The 26717-nt window shown below is 42.0% G+C and overlaps 1 protein-coding gene across 2 annotated transcripts in view; it reads right to left on the bottom strand.

Moving 5' to 3' along the window:
* GLIS3 (GLIS family zinc finger 3) overlaps positions 1-26717 on the bottom strand; it is a 437296-nt gene that overhangs the window by 264792 nt on the left and 145787 nt on the right. The window lies entirely within an intron of this gene.

The raw sequence follows: 26717 nt of genomic DNA on the forward strand, positions 1-26717 counted from the left end.
ATTCCCACTTCCAGCGCCACTGCTCCGATCCTGCCTGTCACTGCAACCATGGCTTCTTAGCTGCAGTTATGACATGTCGGTATACCTCAGACAATGCTGTGGCAAATTAATGGCCCCAGTGATTGGCTGCAGTTGTTGAGTAGAGTATATGGGAACATCATCGCTCCAAAGCAAGTAACAGCAAGGAGAATCAGACCAGTAGCACTGAAAGTATTAGGAGATGAAAGGTAAGTAATCATTATTTTATTATTGTACCACAATTGCTTCCTTGGGAACATTTTTCAGCTAGAAAACCCCTGTAAATGAACCTCTTAGACCTGATGAGGCTGGTGTACTTACTTTGGGGAACAACCCTTTTAATAATGTACTATATGCAATTAACACTGTGAAATTTGCATAACAGAAATCTATATACACTAAATTGCTCATTAACATTGAAGAAATGTAAATTACACTAATGTCTGAAAATCATCAGAAAAACACAGGTGTATCTTACAATAAAGTCAGGTTTTGAATAAATAATCAAGTGAAAATCACATATGAATAAACAAGTACACAGTCGAACAACACACCTGGCAAAACATATCCACTGTGTACCCTAGGGGACGATACAAGATATAGAGTAGGGATCGACCGATATTCTTGAACTTTCCGGCCAATAGCCGATAATTTATACCGATATTCTGTGAATTTTTATTTAAAAATAAAATAAAAAATTCCTACTCAAATCTGCTGAAAATGAATGTTTATTGTTAACGTGTAGTTATTTTTTTGTAAATCTTTCTTTTTCATTAATAATTAATATTTTGGTGTGTGTTTTTTTTTTTTTTACTAACTATTAGCCCCCTTAGGGACTAGAACCCTTGTCCTATTCACCCTTATAGATCTCTATCAGGATGAATAGGACCTCACACTGTCCCTGCTGCTCTGTGATTTGTGCACACAGCAGCATGGAGCTTACCATGGCAGCCAGGGCTTCAGTAGCGTCCTGGCTGCCATGGTAACCGATCGGAGCCCCATGCTTACACTGCTGGGGCTCCGATCGGAACTGCCGGCTCCCGACCTCCATGAGCGGTAGCTGCGATCCACGGCACCTGAGGGGTTAACTACCGCGGATCGCAGCTACCGCTCATAGGGGTCGGGAGCCAGCTATGTGATTCTGCAGCCAGCTCCCGCCTCCTGTATATGAATTAGTGAGAGACTTATCTTCATTGGTGGTGCAGTGGCCACAGCCCCTCCCCCTCCTCTTGTCCTCCCTCCTCTCAGACGCTGCTTCCTTCTCCCCTGTGCTGCTGAGGGAACACAGAGAGCGCTGACAGCAGCGCGATCCTTGTTCCCAATATGTTATTGGCATATCGGCAAAATAGATGCCAATACCGATAACGTTCAAAATCCTTAATATCGACCAATAATATCGGTAAAACCGATAATCGGTCGATCCCTAATACAGAGTTTCCACTTCTGTAATGCACTGCCACACCAGGCCAATCACTAGGATTAAAGGGGCGGTCCCACAAAAAATATTGAACAGTTTTCAAACCAGCACCTGGATCTGAATACTTTTGTAATTGTATGTAATAAAAAATTTAGCATAGCCACTGGGTTATTTAATCAAATGTATCTGTATAGCGCCACCTGCAGTTAGTTTTTTCTTATTTCTTTGTCCTGCTCACTGAGATGGCCGCACATGCTCAGTTTCATCCTCCAACTGCCTCCTGAGCTGTGATAGGGAGAGCATGGACACGCCCCCTGAGCTGCAGCAGAGAAGACACTCGCCTTGAGCTGTGATAGGGAGAGCATGGACACGCCCCCTGAGCTGCAGCAGAGAAGACACTCCCCTTGAGCTGCCACCTTGATATAAATCTAGCAGAGCGATGAATGGTGAGATCTCTGGATCCATGTGAGGTACAGGGCCGGTTCTGGCTTTGTTAGAAAGAGACTGCCATGTCCTAAATGATGTCTGATTTTCATTTTTGACATTACTCATAGGATAACTCCTTTAACCCAGCGTATATGTGGGAATGTTCCTTTAAAGTCTACTAAACTTCAAACTTTTTTGTGATGCAGAATGCAACAAAAAATTTCATAGATATCAATTTGCAATGTGCAAAAGTAATTAGTGTCAAATATGTAAAATGATAATATAAATGATAATTTTAGGGGAAAGGGGGGAGGGTTACACTAGGGATTTCACCAGGATACATATAGATTGCTATTTAAAATGGGAACATTTCTGTTTTTGTAGGTGACTCACAATGTGTCATGTATGCAGAACAGAATGTAATGTACACTTTTCATTTAGCAATTATCAACTCTTCACGTCTCTTTACAGAGTATATGAAAATGGTTTGGCTCAAAATATTTCTTACATTTGCCAAGCAGTGAAACTGAGAAAAAGTGGACTATAGGCTGTGAGCTGCATTATTTCTAATATTCCGTCAAACCTGAGCCAGGCATTCACAGGAGGTTTTGGCCAGAGCTGAGGAAGGACAGTTGCAATGTGCCAGAGCTGTGCTCACCAGACCATTGTTGAAGTTTCAGTGGTTCTATTAGGTCTCATGCACACGACCTTATCCTTTTTTACTTCAATGGGTTCGTGGTCCGCATTTTGCGGACATAATCTATCTTTATGCAGAACAGGCATATGGATGCGGGAAAGTACATGGATGATCTGTGTGCTTTCCGCATCTGTCTGTCCATTCCGAAAACAGATAGGACATGTCCTATACTTGGCTGCAAAACACAGACAACTGACCCATTGAAGTCAATGGGTTGACAAAAAATAAGCAATGCACATGCTAGGACACAGCTCTGCGCTCAGCATGTTGATGTCTAGCCTTTGTCAATCACAGGGAGTGGGAGTGTGCAAAGCACAGGGGGGGGTGTTACAAAGCAGTGCTCAAAGGATTCAGCCCCTTCTTCTGGTGCTCCAATTGTTCATTTGCTGTATGGCTGCTAGTCCGCTCACTGATGAGCACCCTGTGTAGTCCTCATTATTCATGAGTAGCAGCTCCCCCCTGCTGGTGATGGCCAGCTTTCTGCATGTACTGTGTAAACTGTATATCATATTCTAACAGAATAAAACAAGACAACAGAAAGTCTGGCCTAGAGATACTGTGCAAAAAGTATTCAGTAATTCCCTCATAGGTTTTACCATATGAATCACACAGCGGCAGCTATGATGTACAATTTCAGTTTGGTGCAAAAAAATGGTAATTATGCTGGACGGGAACTACTTAGGGCTCTGTTCCAAATAAAAAGACATGCACAATGATTCCTCAGCCAACCAATGAGAAGATTTGTGCACTGCCCTTGCCTCACTCATTTGATGCGGGAAATGCTTCAGAAGGATCTAACGGTGTCTTTTGGTCCCTATAATCCAGGGGTCAGCAACCTCTGACACAGCTGTTTTGAAACTACAACTTTCAGCATGTTCTATTCACTTCCATGGGAGTTCTGAAGAACAGACAAGTAAGTGTGCATGCTGGCAGTTGTAGTTTCTCCTCAGCTGGAGTGTTGCTGATCCCGACTCTAATCTCTTCTCTGGCCGAGGGCTCAGTGAGGGGTGGTCATTATTTTCATATTGAACCAGATTTGGCACCTAGGGGGGGTCATTGGGTGAGTGGTAATTTATCCACTCATATGTTTATGGGTGCATTCACATGAATGTCTGACAGCCATGCCTGTTTTGTGAACCACAAACCACGGATCCACAAAACATAGGCACCGGCCATGAGCACCCGACGTTGCAGTGTGGACCTACTGACCTCAATGGGTCAGCAATACGCAAGATGCGGATGAGTTTAGGACATTCCCTAACTTTTGCGGCAGGGACCTGGAAGCACACGGAAATACAAGGAATCCCTAAGAAGTGCTAAGAAGAGAGATTATAGGTGAGCTGTACTGATAGCATCCACTTATGGCACCTGCAATGAGATGCTTACAAGGATTTATAGACCTTATACACAATAATAGCATAGTACAGCAATAATAGAAACTAGCTGAAACAGTAGGTTACAGTATATTTTATGAATACCCAATAGGAAAAAAACATTATTATTATTACTACAATGTGGCACTAACCTATATGGTTGTTCAGTATATATAGTATGTACAGTACAGACCAAAAGTTTGGACACACCTTCTCATTCAAAGAGTTTTCTTTATTTTCATGACTATGAAAATTGTAGATTCACACTGAAGGCATCAAAACTATGAATTAACACATGTGGAATTATATATATAACAAACAAGTGTGAAACAACTGAAAATATGTCATATTCTAGGTTCTTCAAAGTAGCCACCTTTTGCTTTGATTACTGCTTTGCACACTCTTGGCATTCTCTTGATGAGCTTCAAGAGGTAGTCCCCTGAAATGGTTTTCACTTCACAGGTGTGCCCTGTCAGGTTAAGTGGGATCTCTTGCCTTATAAATGGGGTTGGGACCATCAGTTGCTTTGAGGAGAAGTCAGGTGGATACACATCTGATAGTCCTACTGAATAGACTGTTAGAATTTGTATTATGGCAAGAAAAAAGCAGCTAAGTAAAGAAAAACGAGTGGCCATCATTACTTTAAGAAATGAAGGTCAGTCAGTCAGCCGAAAAATTGGGAAAACTTTGAAAGTAAGGGCTATTTGACCATGAAGGAGAGTGATGGGGTGCTGCGCCAGATGACCTGGCCTCCACAGTCACCGGACCTGAACCCAATCGAGATGGTTTGGGGTGAGCTGGACCGCAGAGTGAAGGCAAAAGGGCCAACAAGTGCTAAGCATCTCTGGGAACTCCTTCAAGACTGTTGGAAGAGCATTTCAGGGGACTACCTCTTGAAGCTCATCAAGAGAATGCCAAGAGTGTGCAAAGCAGTAATCAAAGCAAAAGGTGGCTACTTTGAAGAACCTAGAATATGACATATTTTCAGTTGTTTCACACTTGTTTGTTATGTATATAATTCCAAATGTGTTAATTCATAGTTTTGATGCCTTCATAGTCATGAAAATAAAGAAAACTCTTTGAATGAGAAGGTGTGTCCAAACTTTTGGTCTGTACTGTATGTATACACAGAGATTAGAGATGAGCGAATTTCATATTTTGAAATTCGTTCACGCTTCGTTTGGTGGTAAAAGCAGAATTGTGTTATGGATTCCGTTACCACAGACAATCATGCAATTCTATGACAGAATGCATAGCGGAGTGCCTTTAGAGGCATTTCGTTATTCATTCCATCATAATAGACGTCTATGGGCTGCATAACGGATCTGTCCTGTTTCCATTATGCAGGGGAGTCCTGAAATGGAATGGATCCGTTTTGCAGCCCATAGACGTCTATTATGATGGAATAAATAACGAAATGCCTCTAAAGGCATTCCGTTATGCATTCTGTCATAGAATTGCATGATAATCTGTGGTAACGGAATCCATAACACAATTCTGCTTTTACCACCAAACGAAGCGTGAACGAATTTCATAACATGAAATTCGCTCATCTCTAACAGAGATGACAGAAAACGGCCTTCTTCTTTACCGTCAGGAACCAGAGACACATTTAGAAACACAGAGACATCTCCCGAAGTGGAGAACACCTAGGAATTTTTTGATCTTTTACAAACTTCCTTTCAGTTTTGCTGGGTCTATGCCTTATGGTTTGTGGCGGGAAGTGATGAACAAATAGTGCAGCTCACAAATAAATCATGCCTGGCCTGTTTGTGATTCCCACTACCACCCCCACCAATTTCATGAATTCTTGAAGACTGACAGCCACTTCTTAGTTTATATGTATTCTTCATGTTTACACGTTTTTAAATTATTTGTGTAAAAAAAAATTTCATTGACTTCGTTCCCAGGCTCCAGGTTCTCGTTCACTTTTATCTATTTTTGAAATGGCATTGCATCAAATACTACTTTTTAAACCCCCAACAGTCACATGAAAATTGAAAAAATCTCTCCTGAAACTCTCCTTAGGCTTCATGCACGCGACAGTATCCATTATGGGGAAAGCATTGAAACTGGATACTGTCCATGTGCCAGCCGCATTTTTTTGCAGGCTCTTTCGCTTCAACAGGTCCATGGACTGCATGTTGTGGACCATAACAGGGCATATTCTATAATTTGCGGAACGGACATACAGATATGGACAGCACATGGATTGCAAAGCCGTGTGCATGAGACCTTAATGTAGATTTTGAATTTATGCCTTGAGTAAATATAGTTGGCAAATAATGCCTTAAGTGCCTTTTAACCCCTTAGTTACACAACTCATTTTAGTCTTAAAGAACAGTAAAGGCTTTTCCTCCTTTGTTTTCCAGTATTAATAGCTTTAATATTTTTGTATCAATGTAGCCATATGTGAGCTTGTGTTCTTTTGCAGGACGAGTTGTAGTCTTTATAGGAACCATTAATTGGGGAACCTAAAATGTAATTAATAACTGATTAATTTATTGAGGGGGTTTACAAAAATTATTACGTTGATATCAAATTTACATAGTTTTTGTTATGTTTTATGAATTTGCACAACCCCTTTTTGATGATTTTAAGGCTTTTTTATTTTGCTGGACAACTTAGTTTTCATTTCATTTTGTGGCTCATGTGACTTTTTGGTCACTTAATTTAAAATTGAACAGAAAACAGCTATTCTGCCATTTTTATTATTATTTACTATGCAGGCTGTTGTTTTTAGCATGGAACTTTTTTTTTAACAATGCTTTTTTCCCATACATCCATGTGACCTAGAAAGTGATATCACAATTATAACACGCCAGGTGCTAAAACGTACTGTATTGGCCTCAAAAATGTCTCAAAAAAGCTACAAAATGTTGATGAAGTCAAGTGTTTTAGGAGGCATTTTTTGGCCCCAAAACACCAGGAAAAAAACTGTGTGAATTAACCCTTAGGGTGGTATCAAGCATGTTCAAACACAACAGATAGTTGTAGAAAAATCCATTCCATAGTGTACATCTGAATAGGGTTGTTTGTGCAGTATGCTTATCCCATTGTGATGACCAAATCTGTTGTGTGTGTTGATATAGTCTGCACCTGAGGTGTATGCTAGAAGGCATATTGGACAACTATTATAAATGATAACCTTATTAGACAAGGATATTATGTCCTATATATTCAGGGAAACAATCTGAAAGGGGTTCTAAATGTCTCCTTTTACATGCAGTCCATCTGTGGCAGCACGGTATAGGGCAGGAGGAGCTGAGCAGATTGATATACAGTTTTTTTGTATTTCATTTCTTGGTTTAGTGGCTCAGTGGGAAGTTGAGTTGAGTTATTAACAACTGTCTCTATATGCACACCCAAACAGAGATAAAAGACCATTACTGAGTAGGACCGGCCACTGCGACTCCTAAAGCATATAAAGCGCAGAAATGAATAAAATCCAAGTTATTTTGCATATTTTCTCACAAAACTGTATCTGCTCAGCTCCTCCTGCTCTATATCATTCTGCTGACAGACTGCATGTAAGGCTACTTTCACACTCGCGTTTGGTGCGGATCCGTCATGGATCTGCTCAGACGGATCCGCACAGATAATACAACCGCGTGCATCCGTTCAGAACGGATCAGTTTGCATTATCTTTAACATTGCCAAAACTGATCCGTCTTGAACACCATTGATAGTCAATGGCGGGCGGATCCGTTTTCTATTGTGCCATATTGTGTCAGTGAAAACTGATCTGTCCCCATTGACTTACATTGTGTGTCAGGACGGATCTATTTGCCTCTGCATCGTCAGGCGGTGTAGCTGGCCAGCTAAGACTTGTCCTAGGTGGCTAATATAGCTTGTATGTTTATGCAGCTGGACCTGCCAATAACCTTAATACAGTTCCTTTGTTTATGTGTTAAAGATAAAAGCAGAGTTATTTACTGTGACATCATGTTTTGGATGTCATATAACTGTTATATTTTGTGTTCACAGAAGCAGAAAAAGATAATATGCCTTTAAGATTAATTTCGTAATGTAAGGTAAGCTCAGTGGCACAGCAGAAACAACAGAAAGCATAGTGTTAATCTGTTGTTGCTGGGCAGAAGTCTAGACCAATCACAGCCAGCTTCTCATACAGCAAGAGTTTTGACTAATCCCAGTTAGCCTCACACACAGCCTGTCTGGGAATTCCCCCAGCTCCTGCTGCTAGAATCATTATTCACCAGAGACAAGAGCTGAAGAGACATTCACTCCATTGAGAGCTGAGTTTCATGGGAACAAGAGGCCAAAATAGGTAGTTAAAACAGTTATATAATGTTCATATTGTTAGTATTGTGTTTAAAACTTTATACTGAACTAGATATATATGTGTTTACTTACAGCTCCACCAACTGCAACCGTACAAATTGCAAATACAAATTGCAAGCTACAAATTGCAAGCATTCAGATTCCATATTGCAATCCAAATTGCATACAACCATACCAGCTCAACCAATCTGCAAATAGTCACTGCAAATCAAGTTGAGCAAGCAGAACTATTAGTTAGACCACAGATATACCTCTCAGAGAGATTATAAAGTGCTTAAATAACTTAAAGTGAGAGTACAGATACTCAAGAGAGAAATATATCCACCATTTTATGTTGAATGACAAGATTGAACAGTTGAAACACCATCTTAATCATACTGCCATTTTGTGATATCTTTTCAACACGTGTTTTGTACATGGACTATCTGCTGCGGAGGCGGCAGTGTTATATATGAAGAAAAGTTGAAGTTAATAAAGAAGTTATTTGAAGCATTTGGTGTGCTCTTTAAACCTACTGTTTCCATAGAACGGCGCTAGCGGAATTACAGAGTAATAGACAGTCTGGTTAGACTAGAAGTCAGAGATATCAAAATTCTTCTAATGCCACAGCACAAGAGGCACTTCATAGTGCTGCGCCTGCCATAGGCGGACACCAAGATGCTACAAGCATGGAGGCGGAACGGAGCCAAACTGATGCATTCTGAGCGGATCCTTATCTTTTCAGAATGCATTATGGGCAAAACTGATCCGTTTTGGACCGCTTGTGAGAGCCCTGAAACGGGTATCACAAACGGAAACCAAAATGCCAGTGTGAAAGTAGCCTAAAACGAGATGGATATGATGAATATATGATGTATATTTGTTTTGGATCCAGGACCACCTTGAATCATAGGATTTCTGTTTTACTAGAAAAATCATAATTCTTCCAACTCAAGCCTTTGATGGTTTTATTTAATATACTTAATGCTTCAAAACAGCTTAAGTCAACATATTCCTGAAGGCCAGACAGTCACACAGAAAAACAAGCATACTGTACTCTGCATACGGGTGAAAAAACAAAAAAAATTCTAAATGAGAGTTACTGTACTAGCAAATAACTTCATGTCTCATAAACATGTCAAATTCTGAGCTGAATAATTGCAGGTCATGGAACGATCATTTAAAAGCCAAAAAATACACCTGCTATAGAGGTACCTTAAAGAGGACCTTTCACAGATTATTACACTATGAACTAACTATACAGACATGTAGAGCGGCGCCCGGGGATCTCACTGCACTTACTATTATCCCCGGGCACCGCTCAGTTCTCCTGCTATGTCCTCCGGTATCTCCGTTCACTAAGTTATGGTAGGCGGAGTCTGCCCTTGTTCTTCTGTAGCGCTGGCCAATCGCATTGCAGAGCTCACAGCCTGGGAGAAAATAACCTCCCAGGCTGTGAGCTCTGCGCTGCGATTGGCCAGCGCTAGAGCAGAACAAGGGCAGACTCCGCCTACCATAACTTAGTGACTGGAATCTCCGCCTACTATAACTTAGTGAGCGAAGATACCGGAGGGCATAGCAGGAGAACGGAGCGGCGCCCGGGGATAATAGTAAGTGCAGTGAGATCCCCGGGCGCCGCTCTACATGTCTGTATACTTAGTTCATAGTGTAATAATCGGTGAAAGGTCCTCTTTAAAGGTGTATGCAGTCTACAGACATAAATGTCTCATGAGGCCCCTCTTTGGCACTTGTAAACACCTGTATCAGTCACATATAAGAGAAGATGAAGGGGACAATAAATGTTAATGGTTGGTGTTAAATTAAAAGGGTAGCAAGCAACCTTTGAAATGCATAGCTCCCATGTTGCAAGTCATGGGCACAAGGGCCCTGTGTCAACCATTAGTAAGAGCAGTTCTTAGGCTGGCACCTGAATTCATTGACTGATTTAATTGCTTATCAGTTAGTTGCCCATAACAACCAATCAGAATTCAACTTGCATTTTTCAGAGCACCTTTGGAAAATGAAAGGTGGAACCTGATTGGTTTGTCTGGGCAACTAAGACAGTTTTCCTTTACACCCGTGTTGATAAACCCACCCCCATTAAATTAAAGTTTTACATGTACAGAAATGCTTTTTTTACAATGCATTTCTAAAAAGCAACACAACACCAACATGTAAACCTGACCTAAGATTAAGGGTCCATTCACACGTCCATAGAATGGGTCCGCATCTGTTCGGCAATTGGGTGCGGACCCATTCATTCTCGATGGGGACGGAAAGAATGCGGACAGCACACATCTGCATTTCCGGTCCGCGGCTCCTCAAAAAAATAGAACATGTCCAATTCTTGTCCATAATAGGCATTTCTATAGGGGTGCCGGCCCGGTGTATTGCGGATCCGCAATACACTATGGATGTGTGAATGGACCCTTAACAAGACAAAGTCAGAAAAACAGTATGTGCAAGGAGAGGGGTTGGGTACGGTGCTGAATCTACTAGATTTGCCTGCTGATCTGTCCAAACCCATGATAATTATGCATTGTAACATACAGCGATGTAATTCACCCAACAATTTTAGTCTGTTACATGCAGTGTCGGACTGGGTGCCTATGGCCCACAAGTAAAATTTACTCTGGGGGCCCACCGTACAGATAAATTCAAATATTACCTGCTCACACAGCAGCCAGATGCTACTAGATGATTGAATATGAGAAGGTAAATCCTGTGGAAAGAGGATACTGGCTAGCTTTCCTCTATACCTAGAAGTCATCTCAGCTATCTGATCGTGTCTATAATAATAAACTGGGGAGTTTCTTTAATAATCTATCAAGTTTTTTATATGACGTGAGGCACTGACAGGCCTCATATATGAAGAGGGAAGATATGTGTCTCCTAGAATGGTGCAGGAAACCTATTAAAGGAGATGTATGTTATGATTTGCTGTGTTTTACCCACGATCACCTGGCCTGAGGTGAGGCCAGTTGCGATAATCACTTGGGGATAAAGCAATCCTTAGAGTGGGAGAGTGGAGGGGAGGGAATTGAGAAGGATGTGTGCAGAGGCTCTGTGTGGTTCTAGCCAGGAGGGAGAGCTGAAGGGCCACAAGGCTGAGGAAGCATGAGTTGAGAAGGGAATTGAGAAGGGAGCCTGCAGAGGCCCTGTGTGGTTCCACCCAGGAGAGCTGGGGGGCCACAAGACTGAGGAAGCCCGAATTTGGAGGAAATTGAGAAGGAAGCCTGCAGAGACTCTGTATGGTTCCAGCCAGGAGGGCTGGGCGGCCACAATGCTGAGGAAGCCTGAATCTGGGGGTGAAAGGGGGAAGAACCCAGCGACGCCTGAAGAGGAAAGTTGTCGCACGGTCAGAGTCAGAAGGACTGCTGGGCCATATCCCCCCAAGGTATTTCACTACTTCCACCAGGAGGACTGGTGGGTTGCACTGGTCACAGCTAGGAGGCTGTCTGACCGAAGCCGAATACCGCAGTATGAACACTGAGCTAGAGGTGAGTGATGGAGAGCTGTATAGTGAGTGCCTAGCCGGGCAAGGGTTTATTGCTTTGTGTTGATGTAACACGTTTGTGATGTGAAGCTGAGACTTCATAGTGCAGATGCCAAACTTGGAAGTGTAATGTGCTGTGTGACAAATAAAGCACTGTTTGAGCTTGAAAACCTCCTGTTTGATGAGAAGTCTGTCATTGCCGACCCCTGAGAGAGAGCAATCCCTTACAATAAACATCGGCTGGTTGAGGTGCTGTACACTGAATATATGTTTGTAGTGCAGTAAGTCTACTGTGTTATGTGCCACATGTGCAGGGGGATGGACACTAGGGGCCCACCTTGCTCAGGGGCCCTCCGGGAGATTGCCCTGTACCCCTGTGGGCCATTCTGAGTCTGGTTACATGCATTTAGCAGCAGGTGCAAGCAGGCTAGAGAAAAGGGAATGTGGGTCCGTGCTGTATATATTTTTGGAAACCTTGATTGGGAAACACTGGATCATATAAACGGTAACACCATTTTCTCAAACTTTCTAAGACAATCCCCAAGTCAAGGTATCAGTTATCACAAATGCACTGAGATGTTGCATGTTTGTTGAATGTGAACCTCTGTACTGCCAGGCTATGGGTATATAGATGTCAATGTACACAGACCTGTATCTCACTGTAAAGCATTAAAGGGTTTCTATCACTTCGTATGACATAATTAGCTCTCAGACACTAGCGATACGCTAGTGTCTGCTCTGGCCAACCATCCTAATATAACAGCTTTTGGGGCAGCCGTTTTGCTAAAAAAATAACTTTTATAAATATGCTAATGAGCCTCTAGGTGCTATGTGGGCGTCATTAGCACCTAGAGGCTCCGTCTACCTTCATACACTGCCACCGCCCAGCGCGTCCCTCCAGCCCGCCCATCTCCTGCTGAATGCGATCCTCCGTGTGACGCAACGGACGAATTCTCGCGCATGCGCCGTGCGCGGCTGTATTCGGCGCATGCGCAGTGAATGTCTGACCGCTTCCCTGCTCAGACATCTCCACTGCGCCTGTTCCTTGGAGCACTATGATGTCATCGGCGCAGGCGCAGTGGAGATGTCTGAGCAGGGAAGCGGTCAGACATTTACTGCGCATGCGCCGAATACAGCCGCGCACGGCGCATGCGCGAGAATTCGTCCGTTGCGTCACACGGAGGATCGCATTCAGCAGGAGATGGGCGGGCTGGAGGGACGCGCTGGGCGGTGGCAGTGTATGAAGGTAGACGGAGCCTCTAGGTACTAATGACGCCCACATAGCACCTAGAGGCTCATTAGCATATTTATAAAAGTTATTTTTTAAGCAAAACGGCTGCCCCAAAAGCTGTTATATTAGGATGGTTGGCCAGAGCAGACACTAGCGTATCGCTAGTGTCTGAGAGCTAATTATGTCATACGAAGTGATAGAAACCCTTTAAAACAAAGTGACTACCAAAAGCCAAATGACACGTTTCCACATAATATTCCATAGGCATAAAAGTGGTCTAATATAGAAGCAGCCTTATTTCTACTAACTGACAAATAAATATACTGTATTTTTCGCCCTATAAGACGCACCCCCCGCCCCCAAAAAAAGTGGGGGGAAAATAGCACTGCGTCTTATGGGGCGAATGCTGCAATCTTACACTGATACATCGCTGCCGCACAGCGCGGCCGGCCTGTGTATCAGTGGGAGGGAGGAGGGACTGGGGGCCGAGTTACGCTACCGCCTCCCGCCCGCTTGCCCGGCCTCCTGCCTGCTATCGACTGCCGTACTACAGCCTGGATTGGAGATGAATTAACATTGCCTATATGATTACTACAGTGAGTCGGGCCCCCACCGATCTGTTATCAATGTTTTTGCACTGCACAACCCCTTTTATTACTGCAGAAAAGTTAAACAGCAACATTGTTCTAAACACCGATTCCACACAACTTTTAAAGTTGTCATAGAAAACAAGAGAAGGTTCTAGCCAACCAGTGAAGGTAGCCATGATACAGCCTTATCCTATGACATTTGATGATAGGATTATGAATGTTAAAGGAAGCTTCCAGGAAAAAAAAAAAAAAGCAGTGCTCCAGACTAAAAAAAAATACCTAGTAGCCATTGGCTCCTGAACTGAAAAATTTAGAAGTCAAATTAAATTTTTAGTCGCCAAATCGAAACCGAATCTAAATTTTGGTATCGTGACAGCGCTACGCCGATCAGATCGGCGTAGGGTTGTCTCAATACCAAAATTTTGATTCGCTTTCGTCACCATAAAAAAGTATTGCGATACTCAATACCACGCAATAAAAATAAAAACACCAAAAAAAGCCATTTCACATTTTATGAAACGTTCAGCCCATAATAGAACAGTCCTATCCTATTTTTGATTTTTGGGTTGTTTTTTGCCCATCTTATCCGGGCAAAAAAAATGACGCCCGTGTGAAAGAGGCCTTAGGGTACTTTCACACTAGCGTTTTTCTTTTCCGGCGCTGAGTTCCGTCCTAGGGGCTCAAATCCGGAAAAGAACTGATCAGTTTTATCCCCATGCATTCTGAATGGAGAGTAATCCATTCAGGATGCATCAGGATGTCTTCAGTTCAGTCGTTTTGACTGATCAGGCAAAAGATAAAAAAAACTGAAGACTTGCCTGAATGCATTTTTCCCCATAGGAATGTATTAGTGCCAGATCCGGCATTCAAAATACCGGAATGCCGGATCCATCCTTCTGGCCTGCGCATGCGCAGACCGGTAAAAATGTGTAAAAAGATACAAGACGGATCCGTCTGTCCGCATGACAAGCGGAGAGATGCATTCGTTCTTGCAATGCATTGGTGAGACGGATCCGCATCCGAATGCGTCTCACAAATGCTTTCAGTCACATCCAGATCGGCGGATCCGGCAGGCAGTTCCGACGACGGAACTGCTTGCCGGATCACACTGCCGCAAGTGTGAAAGTAGCCTTAGTGTTTGTGTTTGTTTTTTTTGTTAGTTTTTTTACTTACTATTAGCCCCGTTAGGGGCTGGAACCATTGTCCTATTCCCCCTTAGGCCCCTTTCACATGGGCGAGATTTCTGCGCGGGCGCATTGCACCCGCACTGAATCCGGACCCATTCACTTCTATGGGGCTGTGCACATGAGCAGTGATTTTCACGCATCACTTGTGCGTTGCGTGAAAATTGCAGCATGCTCTATATTGTGCGTTTTTCACGCAACGCAGGCCCCATAAAAGTTAATGCAAGTGCGGATGCGGTGCGATTTTCACGCATGGTTGCTAGGATGAAAGTCTATTCACTGTGTTATTTTCCCTTATAACATGGTTATAAGGGAAAATAATAGCATTCTTTAATACAATATGCTTAGTAGAAGGTCAATTGAGGGTTAAAAAATAAAAAAAAATGAACTCACCTCCTCCAATTGATCGCGTAGCTGCCGGTCTCCTGTTCTTTCTTCAGGACCTGTCAAAAGACCTGTGGTGACATCACTGTGCTCATCACATAGTACATTACATGATCCTTTACCATGGTAATGGACCATGTGATGAGCTCAGTGACGTCACCACAGGTCCTTTGACAGGTCCTGAAGAAAGAACAGGAGACCGGCAGCTACGCGATCAATTGGAGGAGATGAGTTATTTTTTTATTTTTTTTTAACCCTCATTGGCACTGCACCACCAATGTTTATTATACTGGTGTTTTGGGGGGGGGGGGGGGGGCGCACTGCGTCACCAATGTTTATTATACTGGGGTGTTGGGGGAAGGGCGCACTGCGCCACCAATGAAGATAGCTGACCTGTTAATACAAATACAGGAGGCGGGTGCCGGAATCAAATAGCCGGCACCCGACCTCTATGACAGGGAGCTGCGTACCTGAAGGGTTAACTGCCGCTGATCGCAGCTCCCTGTCATAGAGGTCGGGTGCTGGCTATTTGATTCCGGCACCTGCCTCCTGTATTTGTATTAACAGGTCAGTTATCTTCATTGGTGGTGCAGTGGCCACAGCTCTTACTGGCAGCGGCAGCACAGGGCGGAGGGAGAGACTCCTCCACTGCGCTGCTGAGAAGAACATCGGCGGCGGGGCAGATAACTATCATCTCCGGAGCCCTGCCGCTGTATTCAACTGCAGAGCTGCGGCGGCGGGTCCAGTCGCAAATGGCGACAAGACTAAAAAGTCTTGTCGCCATTTGTAAATTCTAAGTCGCATTGGCGACCATTTTGGTCGCCATCTGGAGACCTGAAAAGGTTACACCATGTTATTCCCACTGCAGGTCCTGAGGGGGCAATGCATAAATTCTATCTTTGGTATCCTTTGACTTCCAAGTTGGATTGCTAGCTACTCAGCGATAAGCACACAATAATAATATGATTTCTCACACTTTCAGAGGCTCTTTTTGAAAATACTGGTGCACACAGATATCCAGATACTAAGCAGTGTCAGTCGGAGGACATGATAATCCAACAAAATAAGATAGCTGATTCTGACTAACAGTTTGATGACTTCAGGTGGAGAGAGTGGGTCAGCAGTGAGGTCAGGACTAAAAAGGACAAGTATCCCTATTTTGTCCCTGAGGCTACCCCTGCCAAAAAGCGGAGCACCCGCCCCGAAAGGGGCGATCCGACTTATCGGTGGCTAAACCCTCGCTATCACCTGAAACAGCCCTGAAAATTAGGAGAATGATGCCCTTTGATATAAATCTGTTCCAAATCTGTTCCAAATCTGTTCCAACGCGTTTCCCCAATATATCGATGTTCTGGTTCATCAGGGGACCATTTTATGATATATAGAAATAATGATATGGCATCCAGATGACAAAGGTGATAGCTACTAACTGACACAAACAGCAAATTCAAGTGAATGCAACCAAATATAAAAAGATCATTACAACCATGGAATTTCAGGTATTTCACTTTCCATTATTATGCATACCTTCTTTGTAATAAGTTGCATTTTTGCTTCAGGGTTCAAAGTAATTTGTAAATCATTATCTACTGTGATATACTAAATAAGATTGGTAGGTAGACATAATCACATATTAGCGCACAAGCTCAGCACATGTGCTGCTTACTCATTAAAACTATATAGATACATTTGTTGTGTGAAAAGTTAGCAGGGTTTATGCAAGTGCTGCTTCTTCGTCAACTACCTGCACACAGTCTCCTTTGGAGCAGCGTCACTGTGTAATTACAATTGCTCATCCCATTCATGTACAAGCAGGTACTTTCAAAGCAGAGTGCTCTGCTACCTCCTCAAACAGCTGATAAGTGGGGGTCTCGGGAGTCGGGCCCCTGCCGATCTCTTATCGATGACCTATCTGGAGGATAGTTCATCAGTATTTTTGCACTGCACAACCCCTTATTATTACTGCAGAAAAGTTACACAGCAACATTGTTCTAAACACCCCTTCCACATAACTTTTAAAGTTGTTATAGAAAACAAGAGAAGGTTCGAGCCAACCAGGGAAGGTAGCCATGATACAGCCTTATCCTATGACATTTGATGATAGGATTATTAATGTTAAAGGAAGCTTCCAGGGAAAAAAAAAGGTTACACTATGTTATTCCCACTGCAGGTCCTGAGGGGGCAATGCATGAATTCTATCTTTGGTCTGCTTTGACTTCCATGTTGGATGGCTAGCTGCTCACAAGCCTATCATCCTCCATTACCCTACAATAAATGAAAATCAGGTAACATTTTTATTTTTACCCTTATATAGGACCACTTAATGTTGGGCTTTAGAATCATAATTTTTTTTATTTTATTTTTTCATCTGTTATTCCTATTGCATAATTGTTTTGGATAAGTGTGGACATTTAAAATAATCCTTAGAGGGGTAGGTCACTTTTTGGTTACTGTTGACCAATGTGTTTGTAATATTATATGGCACTTACTAATATAGTCTTCGTTGAAATTCTGTGCCATTTTCTGTATTTCATAGTATATGTCTGCTTGTTGTCTAAGTCTTTTTGGTAGTCCACAGAGAGATTTTGTCCATAAAATGGCTGCTTATGGAGGGTCATATGACCAGGCATGTGGTCATATGATCACCTATTTGTGATGTCTCCTCCAAACACACTGCACCTGGCATCTGCACTTCACTGTTGAATATTCAGTGTAGATGTAGTGTCTTTCAATGTAGGAAGCTTAGGGATAGAGCTCACATGATCTGCGACCATCTTATGGACAGGACCTTTACGCAGACAGTAATAGAAGATTTGCCTAACAAGGGGGCATGGCTTATAAAATATACCAAATGGCACATGATATCAACAAAAGGATATTTTAGTAATTGCCATTTATTTCTCTTACATACACATTGGTCAGAGGTAGGCAGAACGTGGCCAACCCTTTCAAACATAATGGGAGAGCGATCATCTGGGCCAATGCTCTAACAACCCTGTTAGTCAATATCCCATCCACGCACTCAAAGAGATGTCATTGAAAAGTAAAGCGTGACTCTGAATTTTGTGTAAACATATACAAGGATGTTCTCAAATAGCTCGGTACTAGACTAGTTAATTCATGTCATAATACCATTCAACAGGAATGAAAAGCTATGGCAGGCAATTTTATGTAAACCCTAGCAAAAATACACCTCCTAATTAGCACCCGATTTTGTGAGCTCACACAATGTAAGTAGATCATGGTGACCCAGACAATAAAAGAACCGTAAGTCCTTGCCAACTCAAGCTTAGTGCGTGTAATACAGACATGGAAAAGAGTCACCATAGATAATACTGATAAACACCTCAGTGTACAAATCACGGGGACATTCAATAGCTTGGTTCATACCTAAGTCTTTTACAAACAGATGGTGAAGAACTCATTGTTACACCATGTAACCACTTTTGTTCATAATTGCTATTGAACAAACATGTCAAACAAGTTCCAACAAGTGCAGCTCAATCGCTTGAAAAGAGCTATCAGGTCACAACGCTGAAATCTTGTCCCACCAAATACCTAAAGCCACTGTAAAGAAATCGTTGCATGTAAGTGGCCGGGCAAAGCAAGCTTCTTACAGAACAAAAGGAGCCTTGTCTTGCAATAAGGTGACGATTCCTAATTGAAATCAATGATTTTTATTGTGTCTCTGATAAGTCTGTTTGCATAGCTGCACACTCAATGAAACGGTTAGACGTTACCAGGAACATTTGGCCATAAGTTACACCCTTGGGCCTTGAACTATGGCTAGGCGCTTGCAACATGTTTACTCTTCATCATCCTATGGGTTAGCGTTGAGAGTTTACAACACTAATGAATATATTAAAATAGAGCCAGGCGATTTCATTAGGTTTGAATACATTTATGGAAATGTACTCAAACTGCCCAAGCTGTCATTTTTTCCTTGAGCTCCTGCCAAGACATGCCCTAAGGAAGGCATCCAATGAGAAGAAAACTGTTAAAACAATTGTTTTATTCAGTGTACTTATTTATGAACAGATGGGGAATATTAAAATATTATGGTCCGCAAAACAGACCTATAAAAGGAAATTCATAGCATTTCGAAGAAAAAAAGTTTAGAAACTTCTCTACACTAACAGTTCCTTTTTTTTTTAGAAGTATTTTAATTAGCTTGTTTCAATCTTTTCCACTGACATTGTCTAGTCATGGCTAATTGTGATAGAAAGTGCTCTGAATATAGCTTTCACAGTTTCAATGATTCAATCACAAAGCTTTTTTTTTTTTTTTTTTTTTAATATTGTAACAATGCTCTGTGTCAAAAATCTGAAGAATATGCTTCTCATTTACTTATGTTGGCACATTGTCATGAATTTCTATGATGTGGAACAAGTTATTCTAGTGACAAAAGGGCTTAAAGTGAACTTGTCAGCATGGAAATACAGTCCAATCTACCTGCATCATGGTATTGAGAAGAAGGAACTGAGCAGATTGATGTATACTGTCGATTTGTATAAAAGAACCCTCAGTATAAGGCCTCATGCACTTAGCAAATTGCAGATCTACAAAATATTAAAATTTGTGGCCAAGTATAGGACATGTTCTATCACCTTGCAAAATAGACATATGGATACAAAAAGCACACAGATTGTCTATGTGCTATGTGTAACTTATTGATTGAAATGTCTACTCATTCTGGCCTTATGAGTCCCTTGAGTGGTCTTCCTTGTATGAGTAGCAACAAACATAGCTGTCAGTCACTGATAGTAATGTCCTCCTGATTCCTAAGTCCAGAATGAGAAGACACTTCAATTGGTAAGTTGAACTTTATACGGAATCTTTTTCCAGAAATCTATATACCCATCTGCTCAGCTTCTCCTCCTCTATAACATGCTGCTTGTAGCTTGCCCACGGTGCTATATATATTTACAGAAAACAGCAATATACATTGTATGCATTCTTAATCGGACAGAAGGCAACATCAGTCCTTGCACACGGTTAGAAGATACGAGACGGCACTCACCAAGAAGATCCAATCTTTACTTTATTCAGGTAAAAGGCATACGGCGCAGGCAAAGAAGTGGTGCTCCACACAGACAGCATGAGGCGACGGCCGTTTCACGTATATTACACATGTCTGTGTGGAGCACCACGCTTTGCCTGCTCCGTATGCCTTTTACCTGAATAAAGCAAAGATTGGACCTTCTTGGTGAGTGCCGTCTCGTATCTTCTAACCGTGTGCAAGACTGTGTGTGTTGAGACTGAGCACCACTGAAGTCGACCGTGGGTCCCGGTGTCACCGCGGAGAGAGAGTGGGGAGTGTTATCCCGGAATCTGAGGGGAAACTGATGCAGTGCCGTCCTGTTCGTTTCTCTCCCTGCGTTTATTTTATTTTTATTTTTTGCAACATCAGTCCTTAATCAGGAGAAAGTTCTAACCTACCAGAAAAGGTAGCCGTGATACAGTCTTATATCGCAAAAAGACTTTGAATGTTTAGGAGCTTCGGGTCCTGAATGAGCGATACATAAATTCTTTGGTTTCCTGAGAATCTCAGCATCGTGCTCCTCCCACTCAGACCCTGTATTAGACATAACACTATGTATCAGTTTTTCCTGGAGTGTTCCTTGAAAAGAAATTAAATTGGATGGCTAGCTGCTCAGGAGCCTATCAGTCCTAACTTTTACAGGGCCAATAAATTTTGGGCTTTAGGACCTCGATTAGTTTTTTCTTATCTGGAATTTTAAATGTATCATATTTTCAGTTATTGTATCAATTTGCAACATTTCAAGTCAATTTACTATGTAGCCAGATCCCATGCTGGATCCTGTGTTTGCATGGGTACAATAGCAGTGTTCAGACATCACCTTGACATAACTGTACTGTACTTTGTTCCCTGATATACCGTAACATGAAGGAGAGGGATGGAGCTTAAAAATTATTATTATTATTATATTCTTTTTTTCATCTAGTGGGGAATGGGAGGGTGGGTAATGTACAGTTTGTTGGATGGATAAAATGTCTTTATTGATATAATCTTTTTTCTTCAACATTTAAAAAAAATATTTAATATTGTGGTTGAAAAGAAGAATTTATAAGCCACAGCGGTGATATCCTTTACATTTTCAATGCTTGCATCATGGGCAGTGATTTCAGAACAGTACCAGGTTTACTAGATGACATTTCTGACTTTGGATTTTGGCAGCTATCCTTCTCCAGGGCCATCTCAGTCACATCTGGAGAGGATTTCTCAGCTTTTAGGCTGTCTTCCCATTTCTAGCATGCCTGTCAATCACACAGTTTTCTTTAGACTTTGTCCTGTCTCTAGTTTTGTCATGTGTTTTCACCGATTCATAGGCCCTAGTGTCTCATAAGATTAGGACCTGTGATTTAATACTTACCAGATGTTAAAGCAGCATAATTTTTACTCCTGATGGACAAGAATGATATTAAAGGGCACTTTATTTATTCAATCATTCCAAGTAAATGAGATGAAAGGCAAAATGTAATATTTTTGATCTACCTATAAGTTTCTAAAAGAAATTTCAGCAGCAACTACAAATGTTTTGAAGATTGGACAGTTATTATTGAAAGCAGACATGCATTTCTGGTCTTAATCAGAGAACAATTCATGGGGCATTTGTATAAGGCTTTAAATCTACACCAGGGTTCACCACTTATCCAAACACTGGTGTACATACATAGCCAAATAAGTAGAACCAACAGACATTTCTATATTTCATCTTGATTTAGTCATGAAAAGCCAGAAGATGCTGTGTGCTAATGTCATCAAAGATGCCCTAAGCCTCTAACTCATTTAGGATCAGATTCAAATACTTCATGGAAATACATTTTTTTCCTGTTTTACATACAAGCAATATGGAAATATTTATCAACCCTTTGAGGAATATTTATGAAATATTTTAACACCTAAAAACCAGATCAGAAGCATAGTAAATTAAAGGGGTTGTCCAAGTTATTTTTTTGTTCTTTCTATGTTCCTAACTAGGCAAATGTAACAGCTTTCCAATTAACTCACTTTATCTGCAGTGCCTGGTTTATCAACTTTGACTGAGGGTCACATGACCTGTGATGTCAGCTTATCTCCCTGCTCTGATAAAGTTTGTTTACAAGCCTGTAAACGAGACGTCACTGTGCTGGCCACGCCCCCCTTCACTGTCGGGCTGTCTGCTCTCTCATAGGATTCTTAACCCCTTCAGCTGCACCGACTGGGTAGCTGCAGGCAGTGAGGAGACAATGCTGGGCACAGGAGCTGACAGACTAGAGAGAGCATTGCACAAGAAGGTAGGGGGAAGATCCTGTGTGTATTAGCAGTGTCATTATATAGGTGGGTCTTGTAGTTCTACCCTTACAAGTTGCTGTTGATTCTCCCAGCACTCAGGGCAGCTCTTGTATCCACTCCCTTAGCAGTGTCATTATACAGTTGGGACTTGTAGTTCTACACATACAAGATGCTGCTGATTCTCCCAGCACTCAGGGCAGCTATTGTATCCACTCCCTTAGCAGTGCAGGGGAAGGGGCAGAGATTGTTTTTATTGCATGTAAACAAGGGCCAGAAGAGAACCAGGGAAATGAGGAAATATATACAGTTGCAAGAAAAAGTATGTGAACCCTTTAGAATGATATGAATTTCTGCACAAATTGGTCATAAAATGTGATCTGATCTTCATCTAAGTCACAACAATAGACAATCACAGTCTGCTTAAACTTATAACACACAAAGAATTAAATGTTACCATGTTTTTATTGAACACACCATGTAAACATTCACAGTGCAGGTGGAAAAAGTATGTGAGCCCCTAGACTAATGACATCTCCAAGAACTAATTGGAGTGAGGTGTCAGCCAACTGGAGTCCAATAAATGAGATGAGATTGGAGGTGTTGGTTACAGCTTCCCTGCCATATAAGAAACACACACCAATTCTGGGTTTGCTTTTGACAACAAGCATTGCCTGATGTGAATGATGCCTCGCACAAAAAAGCTCTCAGAAGACCTACGATTAAGAATTGTTGACTTGCATAAAGCTGGATAGGGTTATAAAAGTATCTCCAAAAGCCATGCTGTTCATCAGTCCACGGTAAGACAAATTGTCTATAAATGGAGAAAGTTCAGCACTGCTGCTACTCTCCCTAGGAGTGGCCGTCCTATAAAGATGACTGCAAGAGCACAGCGCAGACTGCTGAATGAGGTGAAGAAGAATCCTAGAGTGTCAGCTAAAGAATTACAAAAGTCTCTGGCGTAAGCTAACATCCCTGTTAGCGAATCTACGATACGTAAAACATTAAACAATGGATTTCATGGGAGTATACCACAGAGGAAGCCACTGCTGTCCAAAAAAAAACATTGCTGCACAATTAGAGTTTGCACAAGAGCACCTGGATGTTCCACAGCAGTACTGGCAAAATATTCTGTGGACAGATGAAACCAAAGTTGAGTTGTTTGGAAAAAACACACAACACTATGTGTGGAGAAAAGAGGCACAGCACACCAACATCAAAACCTCATCCCAACTGTGAAGTATGGTGGTGGGGGCATCATGGTTTGGGGCTGCTTTGCTGAGTCAGGGCCTGGACAAATTGCTATCATCGAAGAAAAAATGAATTCCCAAGTTTATCAAGACATTTTGCAGGAGAACTTAAGGCCATCTGTCCACCAGCTGAAGCTCAACAGAAGATGGGTGTTGCAACAGGGCAACGACCCAAAGCATAGAAGTAAATCAACAACAGAATGGCTTAAACAGAAGAAAATACGCCTTCTGGAGTGGCCCAGTCAGAGTCCTGACCTCAACCCGATTGAGATGCTGTGGAATGACTTCAAGAAAGCGATTCACACTAGACATCCCAAGAATATTGCTGAACTGAAACAGTTCTGTAAAGAGGAATGGTCAAGAATTAGTCCTGACCGTTGTGCACGTCTTATCTGCAACTACAGGAAACATTTGGTTGAAGTTATTGCTGCCAAAGGAGGTTCGACCAGTTATTAAATCCAAGGGTTCACATACTTTTTCCACCTGCACTGTGAATATTTACATGGTGTGTTCAATAAAAACATGGTAACATTTAATTCTTTGCGTGTTATTAGTTTAAGCAGACTGTGATTGTCTATTGCTGGGACTTAGATGAAGATCAGATCACATTTTATGACCAATTTGTGCAGAAATCCATATCATTCCAAAAGGTTCACATACTTTTTCTTGCAACTGTATTTTTTTTTGCCTGAAACCTGCTTAGCTTAGTTATATATTGCTGCCCATCAGATTTTCAGTGCTATATATATTTTTTTTTCATAACTCGGACAACCCCTTTAAAGGATGGGGTGATTTCAGGGGCGTAAATATAGGTAGTGTAAAGGGTGCTGTTACCTAGGACCAGGAGTATGACTCATGAGGGGACTCAAATGGCACCTTATCAGGAGGTCAGTACTATATGTAAAGTTTGATAGAAGGGGGGCCTTGTTAAAGATTTTGTATGGGGGCCCAGGAGCTTCATGTTCTGGATATAATGCCTCAAAATACCCTTCAGCTGGCACTCTGGAGTTCTAATTATCAGCAGGCACTTAATAGATCTCTAGAAGCTCAGTTGTAATTAAAGAAATGCTAAAATGATGTTAAACAGCAACTTTTGGGACAAAGTAAGTATTTTAAAGGGCTTTGCCACTGTGCAAATCACCCTGTTCCCCTGCTCTTTGTAGGGGTGGGTTGGTCTGACTTCCTGCCAGAAGGGGGAGTTCCAGTGTAGTAAGTCAGTGCTAGGAGGAGAGGAGATGAGCGAGGTCCTCTTCTGATAGTGGGGGAGTTGAGAAGTAGCTTGTAGAGAACCATATCTTCTCCTGTCAGATTGACAGCTAAGAACAGACTCAAGTGAAGCATGGAGATTTCATACAGCAGAGTGAACTGCTACATCTGCATTCAAAGTCACTGGTGTAAGATGAGGGACTACAGCCAAGCCACCCATCACCAAACAACTACTACGCCAGTATCACCTAAGTACAGAATTGCAGCCATTCAATCAGTCAACATACCTTCTCAGCTGGTGCTAGAGAAGAATTGAAATTCAAGCCTCCTGCTACTGTATGTATCTGAAGTATTCTTCAGTACTATAAATTCCCTGTACTTATTCCCAGGGAGCAATGGCTGATGTAGGACCCCATGACACAAAATATCATCAGGGCCACTACCACCCCCATCCTCTACAGAGGCTCCCACAGGGACTCGATGCACATATACTAGCATGTGATGCAATTAGCAGCCAGAGTTACCTTAGCTCCCATGGAGGTGCCCCTCATCGGTGTTCAAGGTGGCAGTGTAAACAATCCATATAGTTTCCAATGCGTGTTTGTAGGTGCTGAACTTTTTTTAAGAAGAAAAGTATCAACTTCAAAAAGATATGAACAATGGCAATTGTTTACATAACTACCCTGGACACTGAGGGGGAGGGGACACACACGCAGGATTAGAATGGCAGATATTGCCTATATATAGATAACACAGGATCCACCATTCACAAAGATATCACAGCTTATGTAATCCCTCTTGACCTCTGCACATGACACAGAGCATGCCTAAACTCTCCCATAGTCAATGAGATCCTCTTCAGTCTACTGTGTCTATGGCCCATGGTGGCTGCTGTAAATCATATCTCTAAATGCTGTTTACAACAGCTCAGGCAAGATGGCAGCCTCCATAATCATGCTCAGATAATAGTACAGGTTGACCCACAAGCAAGTGGATTGTTTTTTTTTTAATTACCCACAAGTCTCAAAAGATGCTGAAAGTGGTCCCTGTTCAGGTCTATGCATCTTTGGACACTTCAGATTATGTTGGCTGATATGGCTTGTGATGCTGCGGATAGTGTTTATGATGGCTTGAGTTCATCCACAGGATGTGGATTGTTAGCGTACAGTTTCTGTTTTATATTTCCCTATAGATAAAAAACGCATGTGGACAAGTCTGGAGAACGTGGTGGCCATAAATAACCCCTTGCTTCCACAATCACTATTCGCTATTCCAGGGAGAACACCACCTTTATGACACAATAGGCTCAGTTGCCCATAGCAACCAATCAGAGCTCAGCTTTTAGTTCCTACAGGGCTCTACAAAAAAAGGAAAGCCAAGCTCTGATTGGTTGCTATGGACAATTAAGACAGATTTACCATTAGGCAGTTTGTTTTGGAGATATTGGTTACTTTTTCGTGGGCCACCCTATATAAAAAAATCTACAATCATAAAATAAAAACAGATTTGAAAAAAAAGGATATGTGTCATAGGTAACACATTCCCTATAAAGCAGGTAACTCAACAGCACAAATCTAGCTATTTTCACTTTGCTGCTATGCATTACTTTATGTATTCTTGTAATATAACCAAATCAAATTTGCATGACTAAGGCTACTTTCACACCTGCGTTTAGGTGTGAATCCGTCTGGTATCTGCACAGACGGATCCGCACCTAAAATGCAAACGCTGGTATCCGTTCAGAACGGATCCGTCTGCATTACTATGTCAAAAAAAGTCTAAGTGTAAGTCAAACGGATCCGTCCTGACTTACATTGAAAGTCAATGGGGGACGGATCCGTTTACAATTGCACCATATTGTGTCAATGTA

This window comes from Bufo bufo, chromosome 2 (assembly GCF_905171765.1).
Source record: "Bufo bufo chromosome 2, aBufBuf1.1, whole genome shotgun sequence".
NCBI lineage: Eukaryota > Metazoa > Chordata > Amphibia > Anura > Bufonidae > Bufo > Bufo bufo.